The 19,313-nt window shown below is 48.1% G+C and overlaps 1 long non-coding RNA gene across 1 annotated transcript in view; it reads left to right on the forward strand.

Moving 5' to 3' along the window:
* The first annotated feature begins 6,548 nt into the window (after positions 1–6,548).
* Positions 6,549–19,313, forward strand: part of LOC136793489 (uncharacterized) — a 125,789-nt gene continuing 113,024 nt past the window's right edge. Inside the window, exon 1 of the long non-coding RNA XR_010838778.1 lies at positions 6,549–6,617. This is a non-coding gene — a long non-coding RNA (uncharacterized lncRNA). The remainder of the gene's footprint in view (positions 6,618–19,313) is intronic.

Consider the following 19,313-nt stretch of genomic DNA (forward strand, 5'->3'; position numbering starts at 1 on the left):
TGACCAAAGAATCAAAATAGGTGTTGGTATAGGATTCGGCCTCCTCCTGCAGGGTCAGAGAAAGTAGTGTTGAGATTTCTATCTCTTAAGAGTATGGCAATTCTGGCTGCTCGGACTGAGAGTGGTAATTATAGTAATATGGCTATAGTTGGTGAAGATTAAACAAATAATGGTGTTTGGTATTGGGGTATGACTGCTGGTTTTGTATGAAAGACTATAGTAATAAAAGCAATAGCACCAAGAATTGAGGAGACACCTGATAAATGTAAGGAGGAAATGGTTATGTCGACAGAGGCTCCTGCGTGGGCCAGGTTGCAGGCTAGAGCTGAATACACGGTCCACTGGTACCAGAACAAGCTTCTACTATTGGTGATATGAGTAGGAGTAAGAACGATGGGGGAAGTAGTCAAAAATTTACATGGTTTACTCGGGGAAATGCTACCTCAGGTGTGCGAGTTATTAGTGGCCCAAGTGAGTTTTCAAACCCTGCAATATAAGGGGTACAACAATAAAGAAAATTATTACAAATGCAGGGACTGTTATGACCACGTTACAGATTTGTGCATCTCCAAGTAGCGCTCCAGGTTAGCATAGCTCAGCCTGGATTAATATTCTTAAGGTGCTGCCTGCTACTCCAGCTCAAGCACCAAATAGTAATTATAAGATGCCGATATCTTTGTGATTTGTTGAAAATAATCAACAGTGTATGAACAGAGGTAAAATGACTGAGCTAGCATTCGACTGTAAATCTGAAGACAGAGATTGAGCCCTCTTTCTCACAAACCCTGTGGTGAATCAACAAATTGAATTGTAATTTCAGAGAAGCAGCTTCAATTCTGCCAGAGATTTTCCTGCCTTTTTTCTTTTTTTCTTTCTCAAATGAAGAAGAAGCAGATTGAAGCCAGTTGACTAGAGGATTTGCCTGTTAACTAAAGTTTCCTGGGGTTAAAACTCATCAGTCTCGTAAAGATTTGGCTTAACTACAATGTTTGCTTTACATTCAATTGATGTAGGATGAAGTCTTTCAATCCTTATTTTTAGAAATTAAGTAAATTTTACTTGTTTTGGGTTATGAAAGCTCTTGGTCTGAACTAACCTAAATTCCTAGTCCAGCACGGATGGAATGGGTGTTATGTGGAGTAATTGTCTGGGTTTTATGATTAGTAATGATAGGAAGGTTATTTCTTTGAATGTTCAGTGTGCTTTGTTTTTGTGTTGTTTCATGAAGGGAATACAGTTAGTGATGTGGAGTATGTTAGCTGCAAGTAGAAATATATGCTGAGCACTGCTGTGATGGCTATTAATGTTGGTAGAATGATGTTGTCATTTTCGTTATCTCTTGGATAAGTATTCATTTGGGTAAAAACCCTGATAGTGATGGACTATGTCCTAATGATACTATAATGGTGAGGAAAAGGATTGTGATGGGAGGTGTTTTACCTCATGTGTGTGATAATGACACTCTTGTAGTCCATGCTCTGGGCATAAATAATAAGAAGAGAGTACTGTTATGATATAAATTAGTATGTTTAGGATTGTTATAATCGGAATATACTTTATAACGGCTGTTATTCATCCTATATGGGCAATTGATGAGGAGGGTTTAATTTTTTCCAGGTGAGTCTGACTAAATCTCCCTCAGCCTCCAGCTATGATTTATAATATCACTATGATTAATAGTATATTTAGGTTGATGGATGGTGACATGTGGTATAAAAGTGACAGGGGTGCACTTTTGTCATATTAATAGCATCAGGCCTGCTGTTCATGGGACGCCTTGTGTGACGTGAGGCACTCAGAAGTGAAATGGGGAAAGTCCTACTTTTGTGACAAGGGCGATTGTCATGAGGGTGGATGCTGCTGGATGAAAGATTTTTGTTATTCATTGTGTTCCATGACCAGAGTATATTAGATTAATGATACTAGCCATTATAAGTAGTATTGGTGTGGTGGATTGTTTTAGGAAATATTTGTTGGATGCTTCTGTAGCTTATGGGTTTGTGTTTTTTATTAGAATGGGGATACCATTAACCAGTGTGAGCTTCTTATACAATTATATTTCCTGTGATAATGGTCAGTAGAATGATAGTAAAAACAATGAGAGTTTATTAGTACAGGAAGGATCTACGACAACATGTTGGGGGTATGGGCCTGAAGCTTACCTAGTGAACCTTAGTATATAGCATGTGCTGTAATGTGGTAACATGGAGAATATAAAATTCTTAGGAAGAATTCAATTCCAGGAATAAGAGCATTGAAACCTCTATAATTTACTCTATCACAGTAACTCTTTTGTCAGACATATTTCTTAAGTTTGTGGTGGGTTGCCTGGTATGATGACAGGTGGTGAAAACTCTCATATACATCGGGCTAATGTTAGTAGAAAAAAATTTTTATACGAGATGTAGACGTTGATCATATCAAAATTGTGGGTAGGATGCTCAAATTCATAGAAAGGAGATTGTTAGATGTGTTTTAATGATGACTTGGGGTGCATATAATTCTGGCACCTAGGGATTGTCGAATGCTCCTACAAATGGATTGTTGTGGAAATGTTTATTATAAGGAAATTGACATATTGTCTAGCAAGGAAGAGGTGAATGGGCCTGCTACATCTTCTACATTGAAGTCATATACAGGTTTTGATTCTACTTCTGTTGAATCAAGTGAGGCTTCATTGAATTTCTGCTACTGCGGAGATAATAAAATTCTGAGTAGGGGTCAGAAGAAAATAGTCATAGGTGTTCCTGTGTAATAATTACTGTTGAAAGTGTAAATGATCCATTTATCAGTAAGACTGAGAATAGAATAACTGCTACATTACTTCATATGAGATTGTCTATGCTACTGTCCCTAGAGCTCCAGTGAGTGAGTATGGTGAATGTGAAGCTCATCCAGAACTGAGGATGGAATAAATGGCTAGGTGTGATATGGCTAATATAAAGAGTATGCCTACATTTATATTAATTAGTGGCTAAGATATGGGAAGAGGAATTCATGTTGTGAGAGCCAGGGTTAAGGCTAGCATTGGGGCAATAATATATAAATTGATGCTGTTGATGGACATAGTGGGTCTTTAATAAGTAATTTGAATGCCTCAGCAATGGGTTGTAATAATCCATGTGGGCAGATGATTTTTGGCCCTTTCTGGATTTGTATATAGCTTAGGATTTTCCATTTAGTTAATATGAGGAATGCTATGGTGAATTAAATTGGGTAACTTGTGAAAGAGTGTTGATTATAAACATATTCTTAGGAAGAGGACTTGAACCAGTGCAGATAAAAGTTTCAGTTTTACATAATTACCGGGCTCTGCCACCGTAACAAACCCTGCTCTACAGTAGGGTATGTATAAATTAATTGAATGTAGATTATGTCATCATTTAGTTTGAAGACATTGTGTAAAGTAAGCCGTATTGCTCTTGTCCTTTCATACTGGAAGAAATCTGCAATAGACAGAAACCAAGCAGGATGGCTCCAGTCTGAACTCAGATCATGTGAGACTTTAATCATTGAACAAAGAGACAATTAATAGCAGTTATACCATTGAAATGTCGTGATCCAGCATCAAGGTCAAAAACCATATTGCCGATATGAACTCTAGAATACAATTACACTCTTATCCCTAGTAAAACTTGTTCCATTGATCAGTGTTTGAGAAGAACAGGTGATAAAGAATTTTGACTAGCTGGTCTAAATTGTAATCACTCAGAGGTGATTTTATTCTCTAAAAATGAATGGCACACGGGCTCAAGGTGCACCAGCTTCAGTAGTTGTGGCACGCAGGCTCAGTAGTTGTGGCCCACTGGGTTAGTTGCTCCGTTGCACGTGGGATCTTCCCAGACTAGGGATCGAACCCGTGTCCCCTGAATTGGCAGGCGCAGTCTTAACCACTGCATCACCAGGGAAGTCCCAGAATCGCCGTCTCCCTTTTAATACACCTTAAGCCCAAAGAATCCATGGAAGATTGTTACAGATAATAAGAGAATAAAATATTGTAAGGACTATAACAGAAGCATATAGTACACTGTTCATATAGACACATCCCAAGCAGTTACAAAGTATATTATAAAGGAGGCTGCAGTTTGCAAAGAACAACATAAATTATACCCACAAACTCCCAATATTTCCTGAATCGTTGCAATCTGAAACCCTATTGTAGGAAGCAGAACATTCCAGGAGACATTCTACAAATCAAGGCCTCTAAACCCTGTGGGTGGATAAGGAATTCTGGAAGGAAGGTATCCTCACTCAAGGAGAGCATGATCCTATACTTTTGTCACATCACATCCCTGTACAATTCCCATTGATCTCGGTCCAGGCATTCCCAGTTCTCTTGAGAGAAATCTATGGGCACATCCTGGGATGTCAGCAGTCCCTGAAATTAAAAGTACACATGACATGTGGCCACGGGAAGAGTTCATAATGTGACGCAAGAAGAAAAGAGCAAATTAAGAGAACTGGTTTTAATTTAGAAGAGTGTCTTCAATCATCCACTAATATATATATATATATACATATATATTTTTTTTCACAAAGTAACTTTCTCTATTTCTAACTACAAAAAAGAGTATGTCATGTGATCCATAAAACTAGTATAGAGACTATAGTCATCTGGAAAAGAAATGATAAAATGGTGGTTTCAACACGGACATATGCATTTTTGAGTGTTTTATTTATATCAAACTGGATAAAATGTGCGTATTTCTCAGACAGAAAAGACATGTCGAGGTAGAAATGTATCTTTCAACTATTCATGGGTCCACAAGTACACTGGAGAGAGTGTAAAATTGCAGATTCTGATACAGTAGGGCCGGTGGGCCTGAGTTCTATTTTTTAAACGAGCTCATTTTTAACTAGTGATGCCACAGTCTCTGATTCATTAACGACAATTGTGAATAGCAGAGACATAATAAGGAAAGGTAAACATTCATAGTTAACTTCTAACTTCAAGTGTGTTATGGATTTCCCACGTTTAATAGGATAGTAAGCACAGCAGCAACCACCATTTGTGAACATTCACTGTAGACCGTGTGTATCTTTCTGACTTTTTGTGTAGGATTGCAGGTAAAAGCCCTGTGCTGCGGCCACAGTGGGCGGGGCCCTCAGGCCGGGCCGCCCCTCCAGGCCCCCCGACGGGGCCCTGAGCTCCTGGCGGCTCCTCCCCCGGCGCCCCGCCCCCTCCCAGGAGGCCTCGGGGCAGAACGGCCCCACCCACTGCGCCCGGAACGGAGCCCGCGTTTCCTCAGAGCTGGAGCTCCCGGCTCGGGGTCTCTTCCCTCCGCCGTCACGGAGCTGCCCCGGAGCCCAAGGGGAGGGCGGCCTCACTGACGCTGCCGGCTGCGGAGGGGCCCCGGCGGCCGAAGCCGCGACAGTCGTGGGGACGGCGGGCCGGGTAAGTGGGTCCGGTGCCCGGGCGGCCGCGCAAGAGCAGCTTCTGAGGGGAAGGGTTTCGCGGCCACCCGCCGCTGCTGTGCAGAACGAGCGGCCTCGGGGTCTGGTCCCGGGGAACTTCGGCCCCTCCTCTCGGCCCTGCCCTCGGCCTGGCTCGCGGGGCCCGGGGGGCGTGGGGAGAGGGCGGCTGAACGTCCTGAGGGGACACGGGGCGAGGGAGGCGCAGGGTCCGGCCGCAGCGTCAGCGACCCTCCTCCCGACGGCGGGGAAAGCGGCGAAAGTTCCTCCCGAGGCTCCCAGGCCTCTTGTTCAGCCGAGGCCCTGTGCGCCCCTTCGTCCCTGAGCTAAAGCACCGGGGGGGGGGGAGGGGACAGGGCGGGGGGCTGGCGCAGGTGATGGGGGACGGGAAAAGGTGATTGTCAGCTAAGGAGAACCTGCTCTCCCAGGTTCTACAGGAATGCAGGGCTTTCCTTATGCGAAGATGCCGGAGTCAGGCTCACGAATTCCTTCCTTTGATATGCACCTCAGCTCTCTGGGGCCTGCATCCTGTAATTGCACATCCTGAGTTCCTCAGGGCCTGCCCGCTCACATTGGAGAGGATGACTGTGGCATCTTTTGTTTACTGAGATGGCAAGAAATATTCCATTTCTCACAGGCTTGAGGGGCAGACAGTGAAGAAGCGTCGGAGAGTCTCACTTGGCATGTACTTTGGTTTACATATAGATAATAGTTATACTTACTTAACTGTGCTAATAGAGGCTCTGGAGTACAATCAACTTGTACTACTGCCCTCTATGTATTAATTTCATCAATATCATAAGATAAATGCCTGTAGAATTGACTTAATCCAGTTAAATAGCATAATGATTTTTAAAGGAAACATAATAGAAATATAACAACAAAACCTTTACCACTACAGGCTGGGTCTGGAACAAGGTAAATAAATGTTCCATTGTTAAAATATTGAAAGAGTATTCAATAGAAATATCAAGAAAAATGACAAATAATAAGGGCAGCAGAATGTTGAAATGTTCTATCTTTATCATTAAAGTGGCAGAAAATCATTTATGAGCAGGCACTGGGGCAGAAGATGCCTGATTTTATATCTTTGTCATATTTGTGCAGTTGTTTCAACAAGTAACTTAAAGACACAATGGAAAAGCCAGGAGGTTTGTGCCTGAGATCATGTTGATGTGAAACCCGGGATGGCCGCCTTGTGCCAGGTGAGTTAAGTTTACCTCGCAGGTAGACCCCAGAGCTCCTGAGAAACAAGGGCTGGAATTTTTCTTCTGCGATGAATAGGAGCTGTTGAGTCCAGTTCATTGAGCAAGGAGTAGGTCTTGTCTATTACATATTTGGTTTTTGGAACGGTATCTGTGCTAATTTCAAACTCTTGTTTTATGAAAACCCCCCCTCACCTTTCCCCTGAAGCAGGCATAAGTGTGTTTTCTAAAAGCGTGACTCTGTTCTGTTTTAATTCAGTTCTTTGTAGCCATGTTTACATTCCCTCTATAAGTGATATGTTTTGATAAATTTCTTTTTCTGTGTGACCTTTTTCACTTTGAATTATCGTACCTAAATCCACTCATTATGCTGCTACTAGCCTTATGACATTGATTTCATGGCTGAGTGATATTCCATTGTACATAAGTTTCACAACTTCTGTATCCATTTTTCTCTTTCCTGGGATATGGAACGGGTACCGAAGTCGAGGTTCTTGTAAACAGAGCAGCCCTAAGCTTTGGGGTGCCTGTGTCTTGTTGATTTTTAGTCTTCCCAAGATATACGCCCATGAGTGGAAGTGCCCTATGCTCTGTAGCTCTGTTGTTTAGATGTTTTAGGAAACACCATACACTTTTGTAGAGTGTCTGCGGCAATTTTCATCCCGCCCGTCAGCATAACAAGGTTTCCTGTTCTCCATGGCCTGTCCTGCATTTGTGGTTTTTTACACTTTTTTCAGATGGCCGTTTTGACCGGGGGTAAGTGAGACTTCTTTGTAGTGCTGATTTGCTCTCCCAGCTTGCTTGGTTGGCCAAAACGTGTGTATGCTTTTTTACCTGAATATATTCAGGAAGGAACACATACTCCCTTTTTGGCCAACTGCATCATTGTCCAAGTTCTGCCGCTTTTCATGTGCTTTCAAGGAAACTCCAATCTACCTCTTGAAATCTGTTTCCTGCAATTCTGCCTTGCTTTCAAATCCTCTTCGTTGCCTTAACTCAATGTATTTTTGGATGGTAGTTGTCATTTATCACTGTGCAGGTTTGTGAGTTGCAGTGCCCCTGAGCTCCATGTTTCAACTGCCCTTTTTGTGAGCTGGCCCAGAAAACCACAGCATCGCCTCAGGCCCTATCCTGGTTTCGGGGCGTCAGGCTGAGCCTTTGGTGAATTCTTCTTCGTGATGGGAAATGAGAGTAACATGTGCCCGACCAAACACCTCCAGCGAGTCTCTCATTGGTTCCCCCTTTTCCCGTTCATCCTCGGCACATATTGCAAACTGTTCGAAACAGGAGGTTAAAGGTGCTGATTCTCCAAGTGGGGAGATTGTTAGTAAAGCGGCTGGAATGGTGAACCCGAGCACCAGGAGATGAAAAATGAGGTGCGCTGTCGAAACCTTTCATGATCACACGGTGTATCATCCTCTGGGCTTCCCATGCAGCTTTTAGCTGTAGGAAGGTTGCGTTGCACCTGGAGAGTTGGGACCCATGGAATGGGTAGCACACAGTATTACTTTAAAGGGTCTGCATTTGCTCACTCAACCTCACCAATCCTCTCAGTCCCAAGAGTGTCCAACCTTATGTCTCATCCTGCTGTGTGTCTAGGTGTGTTCAATCCATGTTGCATCATAGCCCCTGAGCAAAAGTTATAAGGGTTTTTATGTCTGTCACTGTCTTTTTCTACTATTGTTATATTGGTTACAGCTGATTTTCAACGCTGTTTGTTGCTGTTCTACATCCACTTGATTCACGTAGAAACAGACATCAATAAATTCTTTTTCAGATTCTTAACAGTCGTATAGAATTTTTTCTGGTGACTTGAGTGTGCTGAGTGCAGTTCTTTGAGGTTCTGTGTAGGCCTCGTCTATTATCAATTTGGTATTTGGAACGGTATCTTTGCTAATTTCAACCTCCTGGATAATGCCTCACCCCTCCCCACCTTTCCCCTTTGGCAGCCTTATGTGTGTTTTCTACATATTTGACTATGTTTCTGTTTTGTAATTTGTTTCATGTGTAGCCATTGTTGATTCTACCTTTAAGTTATATCTTACGATATGTGTCTTTTTCTTTCTGACTTATGTTACCTAGAATGATCTTACATAACTCCTCCTGAGTTGATGCAACTGGCCTTATTTCATTGATTTCCTGGCTGAGTTATATTCCACTCTACATATGTACCACATCTCTTTTATCCATTTTTTCCTTCCAGGTATATTTAGGTTTTATCCAAGTCGAGGCTCTTTTAAACAGAGAGGCGGTAAACGTTGGGGTGCCTGTATCCTGACGATTTTTGTTTTTCCCAAGATATTCGCCCATGAGTGCAAGTGCCCTATGCTCTGTAGCTCATCTGTTTAGATGTTTTAGTAAACACAGTACACTTCTTCAGTGTGCCCGTTGGCAATTTACATTTCCACTATCAGCCTCACAGGGCTCCCTTCACTCCTCGCCCTGTCCTGCATTTCTGGTGTTTACACTTTATGAGGATGGCTCTTCTGACTGATGCGAAGTGTGATACTTTTTGTAGTATTGATTTGCAATGCCCACCTGTTTGGTTGGCTAAAAAGGGTGTATGCCCTTTTCTTGAATATATTCAGGAAAAAAGCATACGCCCTTTTTGGCTAACTGCACCGTTGGCGATGTTCAGCCCCTTTTTTGTGCTTTCATGATGAGTCCTTTTTACCTCTTCAAATCCCTTTCCTGCCATTCTCCCTTGTTTACAATTCCTTTTCGGTGACTTCCCTCAAGACATTTTTCAATGATAGATATTTTCAACTCTGCAGTTTCGTGAATTTTAGTGATCCCGAGTTCCATTTTTCAACTTGTGTTTTTTGGAACTGGCCACAAAATAGTGGGATTTCCTCAAACCGTATTCTTTTTCCATGGGCAATCTTAGCCTTTGGTCATTTCGTCTTCCTGATTGGAAATGAGAGTGACATGTGCCTGTCCGAACACCTAGGACTTTTCTCTCATTGTTTCTCATCCTTCCGCTTCATCCTCTGGACAAATTCCAAACTGTGCGCAACAGGAGGTTGAAGGTGCTGACATCCCCAAGTGGGGAGATTGTTAGGAAAGACGCTGGAGGGGTGAACCCGACTCCCTGGAGATGAGGAGATGAGATGCCTTTTCCAAACTCTTCCCGATCAAATGGTGTACCACCTTCTGGGTGTCAGAGTCATGTTTTAGCTGTAGGAAGGGTCCCGTGCATGGTAAGAGAACACCAGGGATGTTTCCAAATCAGTGTCTCCCTGAACCCTAAACTGGGGAATTTTACGCTATGGCTACACGTATGTTCATTAAGGGCCTTGGGCAGTAGGCAGAGTCCGAACTTAAGATGATTAAAGTCTTCAGGGTCAGAAGCGCTGACCATCGGCCTCCCTTAGGGTACATTGTATCTGTCATTGATAGATGATGTCAATAAAAATATCTATTCGTTTTCAGATTATTTCCGCTTCTAGGTATTACAAAATATTGAGTGTAGTTCCCTGTGCTGTACAGTAGTTCTGTGTTGATGATCTATTTATACATAGCAGTGTGTACGTGTTAATCCCAAACTGTTCATTTATCCCTCCCTGCACCTTTCCCCTTTGGTAATAATAAATTATAAGATTTTATGCTTCTCAGAAATGGGGGAGCTGAAAGAGAGGTATCATTTTCAATGGAAAAGCATTCAAAACTATATTGAAGCTTCAGTCAAGATTATTCGATGTACATCCTTGGAAAGAAATCACTTCATTTCTCCAATGTTGACCTGACAAATAAGACAATCCCCTTCACTGAACTTGCCTATACTAAAGTGATGGAAATATCAAATGGAAGTGTTGGAAACATCTTATTTTACCTGAGCCTTATACACGGCTCTAGGTTAATTACAGTTTGGCTCACACATCTGTTCATTGAAGTTACAATGTTCTCAATTTCTGTCACTGATCCTGCAGAGTGGGCCCCAACAAGGGTCCCCTGCCCCGTGTCATTGGAGCCAAGAGAACGAGACTGAGTTTGGTTCAGAAGCAAAGGAAACTTTAGATTCTGATCAGAGAACGGGGAGAGGTGAGAGCGTGCGCTCCCCCGAGGGCTGTGGGCGGGGCTGCTGTGTGGGGATCCAGGCAGCATCAGCGGGACGGAAGGGGCGGAGTCTCGAGGGCCGGGTTGGCTGGAGCTCAGGCTCCATGTCGCAGAGTCTGCATGGGGCCCCGCGAGCTGAGGTGTCGGCCCAGCCATTTTGCACCAGGAAATAGGTTCTGAAGTGCCGGGTGTGGGACCTCTGCATGTGGAAACCTAGGAGCAAGTGAAATTAGACAAAGCACAAAGGAATCAACGTTAGACTTTACTTTATTGCCCGGATTCTATTTTTATCTCCCAGGATTTTTTCATGGGCTCTGCCGGTGACAAACCCCTCCTCTGCCTTTTGTCCCATTCCTCATTGTTGGGGCGCTGAGGGTGCAGACCCCGCTTCTGTAACTGCTTCGTGCTGAGTCGGGAGGCCTCATACCCGGGGGGAGGGGCAGAACTTCTCCCCAGCAGCCTCCAGGTGAGGTTGACTGTCCCCAGGGCTCTTCCCTCACTGCTCGTCCGCCTGAGCCCCAGCATTTGAAGTGTTATAGATTCTAATGACCTTTAAGGGTGCAGGAAAGAGATGCGCAGAGACGCTGGGGGGGCCGGTTTTACCCCGCCCACATTTGTTCGGCCACCTTAGGCAGACGGTTTCTGCCAGCCTAGATGCTCTGACCAGTAGTCTGCGCTTTCTTCAATTAGGCCCCTGAATTAACGTACAAACAGCACCAGGTGTCAGAACCCTGCCTGCTCAACTCCCACACAGTCCAGGGCCGGTGGTGATCCAGACCCATGACGGCCACTGAGTCAACGGCCTTTTCAAGTAGCCAGGAGTGCAGCCGGTCTCATGGCCGCCGCCGTCACCGCGGTGTCTGTAGGCGTTTCTATGGTGACAGCGTTATTTAGGGTTCCCCCGCCAAGCTTATGAGCTCCGCTCTGGGTGCAGTAAGTCCTGCAAGCAGTAGTCTGCTCTTTTGGGGCACGCTCTTGTTGTTTTCTGAGAGAAGATCCACGTCAAGTGATGGTCACACGGGTCATCATGGGGACCCGTTGCCCCCAGTTGTCCCTCTGGAGGTTGGAGTTGGAGGGCTTCCTCACTCGAGGTCAGTGTGCCCACGGAGCGATGCCTGCAACTTCAGGGCATGGTGGGTGGTTAGGATCACCGTGTGCGGTCCTTTCCCCTTAGGAGGGAGTTGGCCTTGCGGGCTGCGGATTCCAGGTTTTTAGATACCCCCAGTATCTTGGCTGGATGGGGCGGCGGGCCAAGCCCTTGGTGACCGTACTTTCTCCTACCTGGAGGGCATTCTTGCATTGTTCCATTTCAAGAGGTCCCAGTTTTTGCACTAATACTCCAAGGGCGATTCACTTTCTACCCAGAATGTAAAGGTCAAAGGGTTTAGCTAAATTAGGGAGGTCCAGGGCAAGGGTCTGAATTAACTGCTCTTTCCATTCTTGAAAGACCGCTTCTGGATTCTATGCGAACAGATCATCATCTTTTCCTTTCAATGTTTCCTATAGAGGCCCAGCTATTAGACTGTAGTTAGGGATCCAGATGCAGCAAACCCCGACCTCCCTAGGAACCCTTAAGCTGTCTTCTAGGTTTAGAAGGGGTAAGGCTGCAAATGACTTCTTCCCTTTCCTGGGATGGGCTTCTCCGACCTTCTGTGAGAATGAAGCCCAGGCAGGTCACCTTAGTCTGTGATATTTGAGCCTTTGTCTTGGACACCTTCTATCCTTTATTGGCTAGGTAGTTCAGAGGCCTCCTTAGTAGGGCTGGGGATCAGAATGTCGTCTGCATATTGAAGGAGGGTTCCCTTCTCCAGAGGTAGATCTTTGAGGTTTTAGTTAAGTTTCCCCAAAGGTGGTGCGGGAAGTTTTGAACCCTTGGGGGAGGACGGCCCAGCAGTACTGTCTTCCTTGTATGTTGAGTCCTGCCAGTCACAAGCCAAAATTTCTGTGACCTCTGGGACTAATGGAATACAGAAGAAAGCATCATGTACGTCTCATACAGAATACTATGTCCTGGGGGATGGTACAATGACCAGCAGGGTGTAGGAATTAGGAACTATTGGATGCATATCCTCAGTGGCTTCACTGACTGTCCCGACATCTTTACCAGTTCCCCAGTAGCCCATGGGGCTCTCGTGGTCAGGCCCCTCGCAGGATATACAGCTCACCTGGGCAGGTACCCAGCAGCCCACGGGGCTCTCGTGGTCAGGCCCCTCCCAGGATATGGAGCTCACCTGTGCAGCTACCCAGCAGCCCACGGGGCTCTCGTGGTCAGGCCCCTCCTTGGATACGGAACACCCTTGTGCAGGTACCACGGCAGGGCTGGGCACACAGGAACCGTGCACATAGCCCTCATTGCAGAGCACCCCCATCTCACCTGTCCCTCAGAGCTGACACAGAGCACCTCAGAGCAGGACTTGAACTAACAAACAGCAGCTCCGACAGGTCTGTGACCCTGGGCTTCACTCTGTGTGGCCTCCCTCCGCCTGGTCTTCCAGAGACTTCCACTGCAGCCGGGGCACCAGGTCTCTGTCTCCACCCACCACCCCTCCTCTCCCTGACTCCTGGGTTCCTCTTATTAGGAGAGGGTCTTCTTGAAGTTGTCTCCCACTCATGGGCCAGATAAAATGGTTAGAAAACAAGCCAGGGCTGCAGCCCCTTGTCTATCCTGACCCTCAGGACCTACACGTGTTCCTTGGAACTGACCGGTGCAGGAAGGTCCATTTTATGCAACTGTGAGCCCCTGAGGGGCGAGGAGTGGCTGACCTGGGCAGTCTGACCCGGCCGGCCAGTCCTCCCCAGGTGTGCCTGGGCTGAGGTCAATATAAACACCGCTCCAGGCAGCAAGAGCCCCTGCAGCTGTGCCTGACGCCATATTCTCTGCCCCATCGGCAGTCTCGGGGCTGGGCTGGTGGGAGGGAGTAGGGCCCACGGCTCTGTGCGTGGCCCGGTGCGAGTGGGGCTCTGGTGGACTTTCTGCAGGAGTTGCCGCGCTGCCACCTGCTAAAGAAGAGGATGTGTCACCCATACCTGCCGCTGGAATTTCTCCCCGGGCAGAGGTGAGGACGGAGAAAAGCGGTGGGCGCCGGGACAGGAGGGGTACATTGGGCAGGGAGATGGAAAGCTTCCAGAAGAGCGCCCGGGGCCAGGACCATGCTGGCTGGCCTGCAGGCCCCAAGTCGGCCTCCGTGCTGGTGTGGCTCCATGGCCCTTCCTCTAGGCTTTCAAGTCCTTGCACACATTCAGGTGTTTTAGCTGGGAAGGGTGGGAACAGTTCAGCAGCAGCTGGCCTGGGGGTCAGCTCATGTTTACTCAGGGACGCCTTGACATGGTCCCCCAGCTTTGCAATGAGGACGTTCCTTGCGGGGGGGCTGCTGGCTGCATGAGAGATGATTCCCCACCTCTGACCAACTTCAGAATTGTTTACCACTGGAGCAAGGGTTTTCCTGATAGGGTTTTCCTCTGTGTAACTAGTGGGTTCTTAATTGGCAGCGTGAACGGTGATATCAGAGGTCCCGAATCAGGATGGAAATACTTATCCCCAACTTGTACAGGCAGGCATAAAAACCTGGGGAGGCCGTGTGCAGCCGGCACCCTTAGGGATTGGCTTCCGACTGACCCCTCAACGTTCTGGTGTCCAGCCACTGCTTTAGAATTTCTGGGGCCCAGTGCTGACTCTAAGGGTTCTGTAACCCAGGCTCTGTTGGTCTTTAATGAGACCCGCACTTCCAGGGTCCCACAGAGCAGGGTCCGTGTGACTGTTCTGTGGCTTCTGTAACAAATGACCACAAGCTGGGTGGTTTAAAACAACAGGAATTCACCCTCCCCCAGTCCTGGAGACCAGACATCTGAGATCCAGGTGTTCCAGGATGGACGTCCCTCCAGAGGCTCCAGGATAGGGCTCTTCCTGCCTTTTCCAGCTTTGGGGGGCTCCAGGCATCCCCAGGCTTGCGGCTGCAGCCCTCCTGTCTCTGCCTTCACGTGGCTTCTCCTCTATGTTTGTGTTTCTCCTCTTTTGTCTCATAAGGACTCTCTCAATTGGATTGGGGGCCACGCTAACCCCAGATGGCCTCACCTTGAGACCCTTAACTACATATACAAAGACGCTTTTCCCAGATATGGTCCGGTTCCTGTGTTCTGGGGGGAACATATTTTGGGACCAGCATTCAACCCATTACCTGTGTATAAAATAACCCTAATTTTAGGAGATTACCAAGGTCCCGTATAGATAGCAGCCAGCAGCCATGTGGGTGGGGGTCTGGGGAGAATGAGGACCCTGGAATCACCTGGAAAGGATGAAGTCCTGGCTGCATTAGGTGAGCTCTTCCACCACGGGGCCCGTGGAAACAGCCACTCCACTCTGTCCGTGGAAAGGGACCCAGTGCCGAGTCCAGAAATGGTGATATTGCAAAGCTGGCTCTTCTGGGATGTCATCATCAGTAGCATCATGTAACCAGTAACTACGGGCTTGGAGGAGTCACGCTGTGGCACGTGATGACAGCACTGTCACTTTAGGCTCATCAAGCTTAGAATAGGAATGTTTGAAGGAGAAGAGTTTGGGAGATTGCGAAGCTTGGTTGTTAAGGAAACTGAGCAGGTTTGTCAAGGTAGGTTGTCAAGGAAACTTCTCCCTTAAACTGAAGGCAGGGCGGGGAGAGCTGAAATCCAGGGATCTTTTAAAGGGGCTGCTCTGAAACACCATCACCTGAGAGGTGGTCTCAGCGTGAGCTGGTGTTTGAGAAACGTGTGATGAGATGAAGCCTGACTTTCTGTGACAGCTGGGGAGGGGTTTGTAAAGCAACTTAGCGTTTAAGGCCAAGTTTGTTGCTGGAACATAGTGTCTCCCCAAACTGGGCTGAAGCTCAAGATGTCTCTGTCCCCTTCCTGTGAGAGTCCAGGGCAGGTGGGTGTCAGTTCCCAGGCTCTGCCCCCACTTTGTTTCTCCTCCCTGCTTCCAGGTGAGTGTTTCAACCAGCGGGGTGGGGTGACCACAGGGACATCATGCCCTCCGTCCTAGGATGCAGGCTGGCCAAGGCCCTCACCACCTCCACCCCTTCCCCTTGGTAACACGAGACACTGTGCCCCAGCTGTAAGGGGTGGGAAGGCTGGGATGTGCAGGGTAGCTGTGCACAGGAAAAAGGGAAATGGGTTCTGATGGGCAGCTGTGCGGCTCTGTTGTGAGGGTCGCCCAGACACTAGCGCACAGATTCTGGGTTCTGTGAAGCTTCGATGCTCTGTGGTTCTGGAAATCCTATAGGAGATGGTCCACAGCAGGTGAAGCTAATGCTCGCAGTGGAGGTGGTGAAGCCAAAGGTCTGCAGTTCAGACTAAAGGTGCCGATGTACATGCAGGACAAAACCATCTCAGGTGAATGGACTTCAGGCACGTTTAACATGAATGCAGTCATGTTAATGCCTAGCATCTTCTATCTTGTGCCTCCTCAGGGACCCCCTCCTCAGTGCCTGGGGCTCCTGTAACTCACGTACAAGGGGATGGAGAGCGGGGTCTGTCCAGTCTGAGCCCTGTGAGTCTGCTCGGGACCACCGTAACAAATACCACAGACTGCGCAGCTTGAATAACAGGCCTATCTCCCAGTCCTGGATGCTGTCGGAGATCAAGGTGTCTGCACGCTGGCTTCTCCTGAGGCCTCGCTCCTTGGTGCTTAGACAGCCACCTTCTCCCCAGGTCCTCACATGGTCTCCCCCTGTGCCTATCTGTGTCCTAATCTCTTCTTGTAGGACATCAATCCTATTGGATTAGGATCCACCCTAGTGACGTCATTTTTACTTTGATCATCTCTTTAAAAATCCCATCTCCAAATACAGACACATCCTGGGGTCCTGGGGGTTAGGCATTCAGCATGTGGATTTGGGGAGACATGACTGAGCCTATAGCATCCTCCTTAGGAAGCAAGTGTGCCTCGGTCCTTCCTTCCCTCAAGTCATACGAGGTGAGCTAATGGCTCAAGGAGAGGCCACTCGTGCAGAGTTTGTGTCCCAGCTGGGGAACCCTTCTCTGCTCTCTTTGATCAGGCAGTGGCAGTGCCAGCCCCCTCCTGAGGTGAGCAGTTCTGGGGTTTCCTGCCGTGTCACCTGGCCTGCTGAGGTGCTCAGTGTCTGGGAACCCAGGAGTCAGCAGCCTAGTGGGGCTGCTGGGGACTCTCAGGGCCTTGGCACGTACCCTAGCGAAAGTGGGGAAACTTTGGGGGATTACAGGAGGGAGAGAGTCACAGTCTCGTTTATGCTTCAGAAAGACCACGTTGGGGTGGGATGTGAGACGCACCGTGGGGCAGGGAGGTTTGTCAGGTCTGATGGAGGAACCAGGCACAAGATCGGGCTTGGGCCACGGCTGTGGGCGTAGAGGGGAATTAGTGTGGGAACTGGCCACAGGCTGTTGTCGAAATATCGGTTTCCCTGTGCACCGAGGCCGAACAGAAATACGGAGACAGGGGTTTTGGAGGAAGAGACAGATGGCTTTATTTTTCTGCCAGGCAGCAGGGAAGACACAGCTGGCTAGCACCTCAAGAACTGGGCACCCCTCTTTGAGAATCAGGGAAGATTTTATATGTGGGGCTTCTGCAGTCCAGGGTAGAGGATAAGGATCAAAGTAGTGAAGGTCTTGCATTCCTCCTTTCCTTTGCATTATTTCAAAACAGTCATCGCTGGCATCAGGTCGCCGGTAATTGGGGTCCAGCAGACTGGTAATTGCGTCCGTTTGCCTCTGGTTTATTGGCCAGTGACCTTGTTTCTGAAATGAAAAACTAGGGGGTGATTTGTTATGAGGAGCGTATAGAATCTAAGTGCGTTACATAATAAGGTTAGGGAGTGAGAAGCAGGGGCTGTAACACACACAGTGAGGGGTGATGGGTGCCGAAGGTAAATTCCATAGTGTCGGAGTGAGGTTAGCTTTGTAGAGTACAAATCTAGTTACTACAAATGAATGACAAAGTGAAACAAGGAGTGATGAGCTCTTTCAGGCCAGGTTACGCTTCTTCTCTAGTCTTTTCGCTGTCCCCTTGTTCTCAGGGCAGGGAAACTTCGTTTCTGTTTTTGCTGCAACAAGACTGTGGAGGAGGAGCTGACAGTCACTGGGGCACAAGGCGAGTGGGAGCCTGGGAGGCCCCAGTGTTACCGAACCGAACGTGGGTCCGCTCGCCCGAGGGCAGCAGAGCCAGTCTACTGACACCGGGGGTGGTGGAGGAAGGTGCAGCCTAAATTGTCAAAGTGCGGATACAAGGAGGCCAGGTGGCCTGTGCTCTAAAACCCCGAGCTCCCTGAAGGATTTCAGCAAAGCAATTTTCAAGGCCAAGTGAAGGAGGGGGGTCGCAGGGTATGTGATCAGCTGGTGCACAATTCTCTGATTGATGGTGAGGTAACGGGCGGTTAACGTTATAAATTCTTAAGCACCAGGAGCTCCGGGGTTACCTGTTCCTGATCATCAAGTAGTTAATTTCTTCCACTTGGTGGTGGAGGAAGCATGCATCGGGCACTGTTATCCAGGTACTTCAGAGGGGAGCTACAGCAGAGGGTGTGGGGGAGGGGTCTGTCCTGGGAAGGCCCCACAGGGTCCTGCTCGGTTACACCTGGTGCCTGGGCTCAGCAACCTGGGAAGGTGGGGCTGCTCCTGGGTGTGGGGAGCTGCAGGATCCCAGTCCTCTGAAACCCTGCTAAGCCCCCAAGGTGAGATGGGTGTGCAGTGACTGGACGGAGGCGTCTGGCCTGGGAGAGGGGTCCGGGCTGGAAATGTCACTGGAATCATGGCAGGGAGGGAGAGGAAAGGCAAAGTGGGGGCAGATGGGTCACAGCAGACTAATGCAGGTGACTGCGGTCTTGTTGGAAGCAACTCAGAGCCAGAAAGGAGTGGCCGTCAGGGGCTCAGCTCCATTCTCTTGTTCCTTTGTAAAACCACTGTGTCAGAGTTTGAGACGCCGCCAGGAGACGTCTGGGCCCAGTGCTGCCATGGCTTCATCAAAGGGCCCAGGGGGAACACAGAACCACTGCAGGCCCCGCCCATGTCCTCACTGGGAATGAGTCCCATCGGGGCTCCTGGGCTCACAGACTTCAGGGCACCTCTGTCCTCAGGACTGGTCTTCCTCCTTCCTCTCACCTGCTGGTCAGAGACCCAGGAACCCCCAACCTGGCTCCACCCCCAGGGCCTGGATTCAGAGGCCCAGGAGCCCCCAACTTGGCTCCACCCCCAGAGCCAGGATTCAGTGTCCCAGGAATCCCCAAACTGTCTCCACCCAGGGCCTAGATTCTGGGACAGCTTAGGGGTAAGCAAGACCCTCACGCTCCTTTATTTGCTTAGGGGTGAGAATGTCTTAAACGCTGCAGTTGACTGATTACGGAGTGCTGAGTGTTTCCAGCAGGTGTGGATGGAAAGATGGGGTGCGAAGTTCCTATGTCTGCAGGGTCTTCCCGGCGTGAAGATCTGTGTGTTCCCCCCGGCCAGTCGGCATCCTCCCAGGAAGCCCAGATCCAGGATTACGAGGGCAGAGGCTCTCCCCTTGCGTACCTGTAACTTCGCACTCCCACAGCAAGGAGCCTGGCTCCCACCATCTGCCATTTATCTATGCATTGCTCCTTTCCACATTACATGTGCAGAGGTTTCAGAATTGTTAGCTACTACACCCTGGAAAGAACT

The sequence above is a fragment of the Kogia breviceps genome, unplaced genomic scaffold (assembly GCF_026419965.1).
Source record: "Kogia breviceps isolate mKogBre1 unplaced genomic scaffold, mKogBre1 haplotype 1 scaffold_60, whole genome shotgun sequence".
NCBI classification, from domain to species: domain Eukaryota; kingdom Metazoa; phylum Chordata; class Mammalia; order Artiodactyla; family Physeteridae; genus Kogia; species Kogia breviceps.